Consider the following 11,187-nt stretch of genomic DNA (forward strand, 5'->3'; position numbering starts at 1 on the left):
TTTAGTTTCAGTAGTCAGATCTCTGTCTGAATAGACTATGACTTATCATCTTAATCACTCAACAGTTATTCAACTGGAGAAGTGACCCGAGAAGTTTTCTCCAAAGACAGTTTAATTATGTTCCATTTTCCTAGAAATCAGGACAACACTCTGGCCCATTGCATTTCTGGCAAGTCTTCTGAGAAAGGTGATGGATTGCTTACAACATCTTGTATATAGTTGCAGATAGTGTAGAAAGTGCCCTGTGGATCCTGTGTCAGATGATAGAGAAATATATATATTGGAGTTTTGTCAACTGAAGGAAACCACAAACACTCTTCTGTCCTCCAGGAGCACCCAGCGCATACATGGTACACACAGACATACATGCAGACACTCACACAGTGACATAAAATAAATACATGTTGTTCTAATATTTAGACCAACACCTTCATAATGATACAACATTTAATCACATAATCCTTATGCTTATGCAGAAAATTGTACATTAAATGTGACTCTTTTTCTAATAGTAACTTCCTCTTCTATCATGTTGTCTTTTACAAAGAAGACCATTTAAATGATCCTTTTCATCTTTGTTCATACAGACAAAAACCACCCTTCTGCAAGACTTTTCACTTTGTATAGGGAAGGTAAGGGGCCTGAGGCAGGTGGTGGTAGTGAGCAGTGAGAGGCCCTATGTCTTTCTCAGATATTCCCTGTCTGCGGATCTGGTTCCTATGCCATGACTTTGCTGTGCTAAATAACCAAAAGCTTTTCACATGTGAATCTTTAACATCTCTGTCTGAATCAAATGCAGCGGAAGAATACAAGCAAAGGACTTGAATGAATTTTGACTTTTCTGGGAAAGTTGTAAAGTGTTCTTGTCTTTGCCATTCAGCTGATGCTATCACACATCAGCCTTGGGATAAGCCGGATCTCACAGGCCATCAGTTCCAACCTGTCTTGCCCTGCTGATATCTCTTCTACCATACTCCTACCCAATACCTCCTTAGCTTCTAATCACTCTAGATATCAGGCCAGTGGCTATAAGTTGTCACACCATTAGGATCAGTTTATGGGATAAGTTTCCATGGGACTGAGGGGTGGAGGCCTTGAAATTCCATCTTCCTAAATAAAGCAGAGAGCACTAGTTTGGTATCTTAAGTAAAAATTCTGTTGCTGTGAAGAGATGCCACGACCCCATCAACTCCTGTAAGGAAAATATTTAACTGAGGTAGCAGCTTACAATTTCAGAGGTTCAGTCCATCATCATCATGGTGGGAACATGGAGATGTGCAGGCAGATGTGGTGATGGAGAAGTAGCTGAGAGTCCTATATCTTGCTAGCAACAGGAAATGGTCTGAGTGTCACACTGAGGGAAGCTTGAGCAAAAGTGGTTTCAAAGCCTATGTCTGCAGTGACATACTTTCTCCAACATGTCCACACCCACTTCAACAATGCCACACCTTCTAATAGTGCCACTCCCTTTGGGGAGGCATTTACTTTCAAACTACCACAGTTGGTAAGTGAAAATCTATAATTCAGCTCCAGTTCTACCACCGTCTCAGCAAAGTACTTCATTGTCCCCCAAACCCCAGGGCATTTTCTTGTAGGAGTAAAATTGCCCACTATCAACTTCATAGTGTAACTAAATAGGAAAATGAAGATAAAATGCCCTGTAACCTGAAAGCATATGCAATATTATTATTGAGAAAAGATTCATGGCATGCCCAAAATCAATAAATAAACACGAGAGAATGGTGAAAATTCTTAATGATAGTACTGTTTTATAGCCTAAACTCCTTAGAAATTCAGATGAATAAAGATTAAAATGACACTTTGGATTCTGGTTACCATCGCTTCTCGGCCTTTTGGCTAAGATCAAGTGGATTCTGGTTACCAAAAAATACTCAAGTTACTTCATCTAAAAATACTGCATTTAAATTAAAAAATAAGTTAGGTGTCATTTGGTAAAGGAATAAAATACGTTCTCTCCATTTTCTGCTTTTATTCTGTATACTTAAAGGGTCCGATGGGATAAGAGAAAATGTAAGAAGGCATAATTTAGCATATGAAATTGGTACATATTCAAAAAATTGCTGAATAATATTGGCATGGTATTTAGAAGTAAATTATTATATACTTTGTTTACTTATTATTACTGAGAAGTAAGTAAGACTTTCAGCGACATGGTAGTATTCAGTGAAGTACTAGAACTTAGATCCATTCATGGGCATGTTCTGTCTCTCTTCATCATTCGCTATGTGTGCTTAGCATAGTACGCAGTTTTCACCCCATCACATTAGGAAATGGAAATCACTGTGAATTTATCTTTAGAAGCAGTTTGTTTAAATCTGGTCATACATTGCAAGCATAATAAAAATGTAACACAAGCAGTTATTTTCTGGTGATTAGAACTGTTCAATATCCCCAATCCTAAACTACAGAAACTCCATAAAAACTTCCACTAATAATTAACCAGTAAACAAGATAAGCTACTTTTATTTAACATAGCTTAGTTTAGATGTAACCATGTCTAACTGGCAGGAGAGTACTCTTTAATGGAAAATGGTGCAGTTATTTGGCTTAGCAGCTACAGAAGAATGTCTTTCTGGCCACCCACAGCATGCGGGAGCTCTGAAACTGATGCTGGTGTTTAAATGAAGATTCATGGTCCTTCACACAGTTAGCACAGACTCCCTTCCATCCTGTGTTCCCCCAGAGCCATGGAAATCTGGTTCCCTAGACAATCAATCATCATTGCAGAGCTGGAACCGTCATCATAAAGAGTGGCGCTATGGACGGGATGCGTTATGCATCGTCCCTCTGGGACAAATTGCAAAACAGAAGCCCTCGAAAGGAGAAACTTGGCTGATGAGATTGTGGGCATCTTGTGGATAGGTCCTGGAACCCTTACTATTTTCTCTTTAAATATTTTCAGTGTTTATTTCACTAGTGTGTGAGACGGCCAGATTCTCTTTTCTTCAGGGGGAGACTAAGTGGGAAACAGATGGAGATTCCAAAGCTAGTAAGGACTTATTTTCCCTTTCCTTGCTCCCTGCCCATCTGCGGACTGCAGGATAACGTCAACGGTGCGTCTACCCTATTCAGTCCTTCACTCCACTTGGTAACAGTCTTATTTCTTCTGTCCAGCAATGACATGTGAACTAGTTTTAAAGTAATCATCTTCAGAAATGATCAAAACATTCCATTTCCTTAAAATCTACTGAATTTATTTTGCTATTTCCCTGTTCCATATTATTGCTCTCATAATTTGTTTTAAGGTAGAGTTTGTATATTGTACATTGTACAGACACCAAGACCACTGTCCAATCAATGCTGAAAAGTACATATGTTCATCTAACACATCCACCAATATACAGAACATTTCTATTGGTCTTGACAGTTTCTTAGGCTGAATCAAACAGGTGTGGATATTGACAGAAATGATTGTAAATATATATACATAGCACAGAACTTTGTCTAATCTTTTGGAATTATAGGCTTTCTCAAGTCCAGGTCATGACTTGGGTCTCTAGAAGGTTTTTTTTTTTTATATACTTATATTAGTGTGGGGAGACTCTGATGTTCTCAGGAATAGGGACTGCTCAATCTAGGCGAGACAGGCTTTACCCAAAATAAGTTTCTATGATGTGATAACACTTGCTGTCTATAAAAACTTCATTTTGCCCATGTGTATATGTGCTCAATTCATATCTGTACTGGTGTCAGTGTGCACAGGTGTGCACATGTCGTAACTGAGAAAAGTGGTACATGAGAGAAAGACAACATGCAGTAGAGTTCACATAGATGGGTTTTTATTAGGGGAAAAGAGGAAGTCAAAAGAGGGAAAGGGAGAGGGGAAGTCAGCCTCTGGGACAGGAGCATCAAAAGAGAGAGAGAGAGAGAGAGAGAGAGAGAGAGAGAGAGAGAGAGAGAGAGAGAGAGAGAGAAAGAGAAAGAGAGAGAGAGAGAGGACACAGAAAGAATTGGGAGGTGGGCAGGGCCCTTTTAAAAGAGTGTGGTGAATGTGCACAGCAGGCGCTCTCCCCGGCTCCAGCTGAGAATGCATTTTGTCAAGGACCCCAAGGTCAGGCCAATACAGATGCCTGAATACTAATAGTACAAATGTCTGTGCATGCACATGGAGGCCAGGGTATGACTGATGGCATCGTAGTCCTCAGATATTGTCTATGTTGTTTTTGAGATTGGGGTCTCTAACTTGCTTGAAGCTTGTCATGTAGGTTAGACTGGATGGCAAGCAAGCCCCAAGGATCTGACAGTCTTCTCCTCAGAGCTTACAACCATGAGCCACCACGCCCAGATTTTTTTGTGTGTGAGTGCTGTGCATGAACCTCATGTCCTCGTATGTGCAGGGAAAGTGCTTTCTTCCCTGAGCCGTCTTCTCCATCACTAACAACATCCTGATGATTGGATTATTTTGTTGCCACGGAAGAATGAACATAAATATACAACACTTATCTTATAAAAGTACATGGGAAACTATGGTTGTTGGCTCGTCAATAATGAGTTATTCGAAATTTCCTTTTTGTGCAGTTTTTCTGTTGTTGTACTCTAGAAGATTACCTGTATTTCTTTCTAATAAGCACTCATGAAGAATCAGACAGGCCATGAGAATTTCACATAATGTGTAACGTGAATCAAGCCTCAGGTTTGATTCATGTGCTACTGTTAGTGGCATTATTTGTGCATTTTAATAACGTGTCTTACATCCTTCAATTATTGATATTAAAATCATATGTAAAGGATGCTTGTCAGCAGTGATATTTCATTTGTACTTTAATAAAGCTTGTCTGAAGATCAGAGAGTAAAACAGTCACCCTGGTCAGTCTTACAGACCAGGCAGTGGTAACACACACCTTTAATTTCAGTAGCCATGTTAGTTTGCTATAGAAACAGGGCGATACTGGTGCACTCTTTTAATCCCTGTCCTAGAGAGGAATTTAAGATGGGAGGAGACAGCTCTCAGACAATCCCATTCTGAAGATTCCTGGAGGCAGTATTGCCATTTCGGACTGAGGTAGAGGTAAGAGTCAGTGGATGGCTGTTTTGTTTTTCTGACCTTTAGGTTAAACCCCAATATCTTTCTCTGGGATTTTATTAATCATGCCACAAGTATATTTCATAATGGAGATGGATAGAGACTAGGCATATATCAGATTTAATTCCGGTATGTCTATTGTCCATGTAGGTTTAGGCATATTTTAATTTTCTGCACCTCAATTTCCTTATATGTCAAATGATGGCAATAGTGTTATTTACCTCATACAATTAAGCCAGATTGAGTGCATAGTGCATTTAGCACTGGATTTCAGTGCTGGAATTGGACTTCAACCTCAGTTTTCTAATTACAAGTGACATAGTATTTTTACTGAAATTTTTACTTTATCTAAAATAATATGGGGGAAAAGGCTATTTGAGAGTCTATAATGTTACCTGTGACAACCAAAGAAGGCCACTGCCAAACTCTCAGATTCTCTCCTACAATGTATTAGGACCTTCTGGCCATGAACTTGCGTGGACAGACCTATCTTTCAGACTGTAGGACTTGCTAGCACTTTCTTATTTCCTAAGGAATGGAGCATTATACACATGAGCACTTTATTTATGCAGAGCCCTAGATTCCTATATTCCTGATAAACAAAAACAAAAAGAAGAAAAGAAAATGTAAGCTAGGATACATGAATCTAAGACCACAATTTGCAACAGCCGTTTTCTTTAATTTCTTGCTTTTTTGGAACCCCAGGGCTCCTTCCTCCAGGGATTCAGATACATCAAGGTTGTGTCTCCATGTTCATTAGTGGTAATTATTAAAAAGTCTGGTCTTTTCATCTTTTGAGCTGCGTCTTGTATTGGATGATACTGTGCAGAGTGCCAACATCTGGGTTCAATTTTGAGGAAAGGGGGGTAGTGGCCTTTTTAAAATTGTCACACTGCATTCTGGGAGGTAATAGAGTGAGATTTAGCTGAAATCCTACATATCTGTTCCTTCAATGTTGCCAAACATGTTTGGATTTGGTTTCATAGGGCAAACTTATGTTTTTAGGCTTATTTATGCACGTTTCTTTGCTTTCCTCTCCATCTTGTTGCAGTACTTTTAATATTCAAAAGTCTCCCTTTTTTTCTTATTGCTCCTGCTCTTGGAGTCCATCTGTTCACTAGACCCCAATGGTAGGGTCTGCTAAACACCCAGAGCAGTTACGATGCTCTTGTGGACATCAAGAAGAAGATGGAGGCAACAATGACCCCTTCCTTTCCTGATTGACCTCTTCCCTGGCATAAGCTCCTCTGCTTTGAGATTAGTTGATAACCCTGTGAAGAAAACTCAGAACATATGACTATCATTATTGTCCATTTTTTAAAAAAAATCAGGTAGACAAATGGATTTAATTGTCAGCATGTAATGACCAGTTTGTTTGCTTGTTTTTAAAACTGTATCTTCAAGGATCTTTAAGAGCTGAGTGGATAGAAGATAGTTGGTACTTGGCCAACATAAATTCTGGGTGATATTAGCCTTAGGTTAGGTTTTCATTTTGTAATTATAAACTGCCAACTTTTATTCATCTGATTTTATATATTGCATAGTGAGGTTATGGAATACTGTTCCTTCATGTGATTTTTTCCCCACTTCAGAAAAACTTTTTTTTCCTCTTATTTAAGTATCTGTGTTCATTAATGGCTCATCTGGACCATGAAAGAATTTAACATCTCTGGTATCTTCTGAGAACAGCTTCACATGTTGTTATATATTGATGGCATATTAATAGATTTCAAATGGATTCTCTGGAAAGAACAGATTCCCAGTACTATTGTAAAAGTTATAGGAATTTGGTGGAGAAAAAAATTGCAAAGGACGAGTTAATAATGAAGTTATATCAATGGCATACCAGGAATACTAACCTATGGCACAGCATGTATCTCTGAATCTCTTCAATCTTTAAATGCACACTGAGTTCATTCTACATTGTCTTGATGTGCTCAGAGGCAGGAAGGCATTGTTCTTTATGTACTTATCATGATTTGACTGTCAGCACAATTTCCCTATATTTTATCTATCTTCTATTATCTATGTAATGTTCACATTTACTGATTTGTGAAACAGAGCGCTCTTCCCAATGAAGTAAGCACTTATTTTGTTTTCCAAAGCAACAGCCATTTGAGAGTAGAAAGGGATGCTATTAATATCATTATCAGACAATTTGTGTATAAACTGGGGTGATTTAATCAAAGCACAGCATAGTCACTCTACTTAAACTCAGTCATTTGTAAGTCTGCTTCTAGAGTATCTTTTAGATAAAACTCAGGTTTTGTCTTAGTGTTGGAATAGCCATTTGCAAGCCCCTGACTTGAGGTAAGTTTTGAATATTCTGCAAATTTGCTCCATCTCATGAATTTCAGGAGAAATCACTGGAATAAAGTATATGGATAGCTATATAATTTTTTCAATGACGGCCAAGCATCTGGCCCATCAGTGGAATATGATGATTGAAAACAAAACTGTTTGAAGTGAAGCTCATGGACATTCAGACATAGAGAATCACAGACCTACATTTTATCACAGGGCATTCTTGAGTTCAGCTCCTGTGAGAAAGAGGCTAGAGTAGAATCAGTAAAGAAGTAGTTGAAGGGGGAATACACATATCCGCTAGGACAAGGGATTCAGCAACAATGTTTCAGTTTGTGGAGTGGGGATTCTGTAACAATGTTTCAGTTTGTCAATTCAGTAACAATGTTTCAGTTTGTCAATTCAGTAACAATGTTTCAGTTTGTCAATTCAGTAACAATGTTTCAGTTTGTCAAGTGGGGCTTCAGTAACAATGTTTCAGTTTGTGGGTCTCCCTCAGATAGTAACAGTATCTAGTGCCCTGCAGGCATTTTTTGTGTGTCTGATGTCTTTATTCACTTTACACTAGTATATAGTCCTAGGACAGCAGGGACTTTTTTCTTTTTCTTTTTTGTTTCTCTGTGTTTATGTCTATGTTCCCAGCTCCTGATAGAGTAACTGGTACATCACTGTGGCTTAAATAAAGCTAATCAAGTGAGTAAATGTTAAAAAAAAAAAAGTAGTTGAATTGTGATGCTGCTATAGTTGTGGCTTCATCTGATCCCATCAGATTCTCTAAACCCCAGAGGCTATTATGGGTTGACATGAATGGAGGATGAAGCCCGGTTCTTTGTAATCTTGCAGGGTGAGAAGTTTTCAGACATAAATATCCATTAGAGTCTCTCTGTCAGTGAGTGTAGTGCACCATGCCCGTCTGTGCTCTATGTGCTACCATACAGTTCCTGAACTGGGCAAGGGCCTGGAGACTGAAACACACAAAGACACACAGACAGAGAAACTGGTCATCCTTGAACCAGGAATGCCCCAAGAATGCCCCCATTTATTGTGTCCAGGGGAAGCTTATATAGAGATCCTTAATGGATAGCCTTGCCCCAGCCAAACCCAGCAGTAACCACTCTCCTGCCATCAGGAACTCCTGAGGGTCTCGTGCTCAGAGCAGCTGCAAGCATTACAAGTTGTTTACCAGAAATTCAGGATCTGGGGAGTTCACGGCTCCCAACAAGTGAAGGCTATGTCTGCGTTATATCCGCTAGCTGATACTCCTTAGTTTCTGGTCCTGGTGGAGATGAGTTCAAGACTAGAATAGGTTGAATGGTGAAGAACCGGTGAAGGATGGTGCTGCCTACTACCAAAGTGAGTCTGAAAAGGTAGCATAGGATTGACATCCTATTCTTGGTGTTTTTTTTTTTTTTTAATTCAAGTGAATTTTAAGTCAATTCTGTTCTAGCTCTTCATTTTCTATTTTTGAATTTATGACTTGGCTGCCAGTGACTCCAGGGCTTCTTCCCCAGTATTATCACATAAAGAGGGCCCACACACACCAAGTGCCCCTCTTCTGGCAGGATGACAGAGTCAGGATTTGATTGTTTGTTGTTGCTTGTTTTCTATCTCTTAATAATCTTCATAGCAGATGCTCACTGTTAATAGTTGTTACTTTTGTGATTTTGTTTGTATTCATAAATATATGGTAATAAATAGCTCACAAAATTATTAATTTTGAGAAAATATAAGACTCTCCAATGTTAGATAATGAAAGTCAACAATGTTTAGCTGTAGTTTTAGTATTGCAGCTCTGCAGTTAAGAACACTTGCTGCTCTCACAGTGGACTTTGGTTCTCTTCCTAACACCCACATGGTTGTGGACAAATATCTGTAAATCTAGTTTCAGGATTCCCTGTGCACTTTTTCAAACACCACGGATACCGGGCAGGCACATGGTACAGTAGTGCATAGATGTACGTAAAACATTAATATGTATAAAATAAAAAGAGAACATTCTACATTACTCTGTAAAACTGTGCACGAAGTGGAAATGCTTGGCCAGTTCCTGCTGTCAGGTTACATATCCAGTCTCCCTAAGGAAGGCAGCATAATGACCCTGGCTTTGAATGAACTACACATTGACATTGTGTCTCACAGATTCTGACAGGTGAGTTTCCGCCGAGTGGATCAGATGAGGCAAAACATTGCAATTAGCATTATGCTGTTTTTTTTTTTTCTCCACATGGTGACAAACATCTGAATAGTTAAGGACAAGGAAGAAATGAGTGGAAATGAGTGGCATCTCAGTAACAGGAAATTTCCTTCAGTAATCTTGCCATGAAGGATATTTTCAGGGAATATATTCAAAGTGGTAGATACAGGGCTTCATGCGTGATTACTGTCTGTGCGCTTAAGGAAGAGGAAGTGACTGTTTACATGGGAGAGAAGAATCATGCAAGTAGCTGCCCGCAACAACTTTAAAGTAAGGAATCATATGTAATCATTTCTCTAGTTTGTCCCTTTTTATTTCTTACTTTTGCCCCTTGGCCTAATATAATCTTTGGGACAGATACAAAACATCAGAACTTCAGTCAGCATAGAAACCATTCAGTTTAGTAAAAAGGTCTTTAAGAATTGATTGGAGAGTTAAAAAAATAAATGCATCCCTTTATCTGAAAACTGCAAGTGACCAGGACAAGCCATTTGAAGTGGATGTGTACTGGGGACGTTTTATGTCTATTGCCTTTCCTGAAGTTGTCAAGATCAGTTTCTATTGATTGTTTCTTCTCACATGACATTTATGTTGAGCCACTCCTTCATCGACTCCCAAATATTCTTGCCTACTAGACCTTTCTGGAATGGGCAGTACGGTGCACCTGGTTTGGGGTGGGAGAGGAAGTGTGTTTATTGAAGGCCCGCTTTCTTGTCTATTGGATAGTCAGTGATGATTGTATTAGTTCTCTCAAACTTTTCTGAAAACGGTTGAGACTTACTGGGGGTGTCTCCCAGTAGATGTAAGCAGAAGACATCATGATGGACTATTTGTCCAGTTAGTGGTAGATGATTTTGGGGGGGATGAAGGAAGAAAGCACATGAAGTCTTCCATGAGGAACTGTGGTGATTATGCAATGAAGGCCAAGCTATGCATTGCGTGTTTTGGAAACATTTTCTGATTTAATTTACATAATAATGAGTGGTAGGTATTTTAACCCCAGTGGGATTTGAGTCTAAGAAGGTGACTGAGACAGCTGCTATAGACCTGGAAATAGAACGCAGGTGTTTCCAGATCCCAGGGACATGCATGTTCTTGGCACTAATCTACATCCCAAGGGAAGTAGCCAATAAACAGCTCTCTTCACCAGTCATTGGGATTGGACTTCTAACCCAAAGTAGCGATGGTTATTTAATTGGCTCTTAACCAGTATCCAGGGATTCCTTTCTGTAATACATCCAGAAATAAATGAAAGTCATTTTTTTCAGTCTTTCCTGGAATTTTTAATGCTGTTTCTAGTCTTTGTTTCTTCTGACACACCATATATTTTTCTTTATCATTACACATTTATTTTCAGGCAATGAACCAATCACCTTGCTTATACTTATCCTCTCAATACAGTTTTAGGATATTTACACGGTTAAATAGAAATTAATGCAAGGGGAACTTTCAGTACATTTTAATGGAAAACTCAGGGCATGGTGATTTTGATCCAGAGTGTAGATTCTTTACCAGTATCAAATGGTTTTACTACCTGATTAGGTGGAAGTCCCACTTCTCTCCCTCCCCAGACCCTGTCATCTCAGAAAACCTACCAAAAAGCAGCTCTTCCCCTCAGAAAGTCCACCAAGAGTTAGCCCCTCCC

Source organism: Alexandromys fortis, unplaced genomic scaffold (assembly GCF_014885135.2).
Source record: "Alexandromys fortis isolate MF-2015 unplaced genomic scaffold, M_Fortis_MF-2015_v1.1 scaffold_2_1_26212458, whole genome shotgun sequence".
NCBI lineage: Eukaryota > Metazoa > Chordata > Mammalia > Rodentia > Cricetidae > Alexandromys > Alexandromys fortis.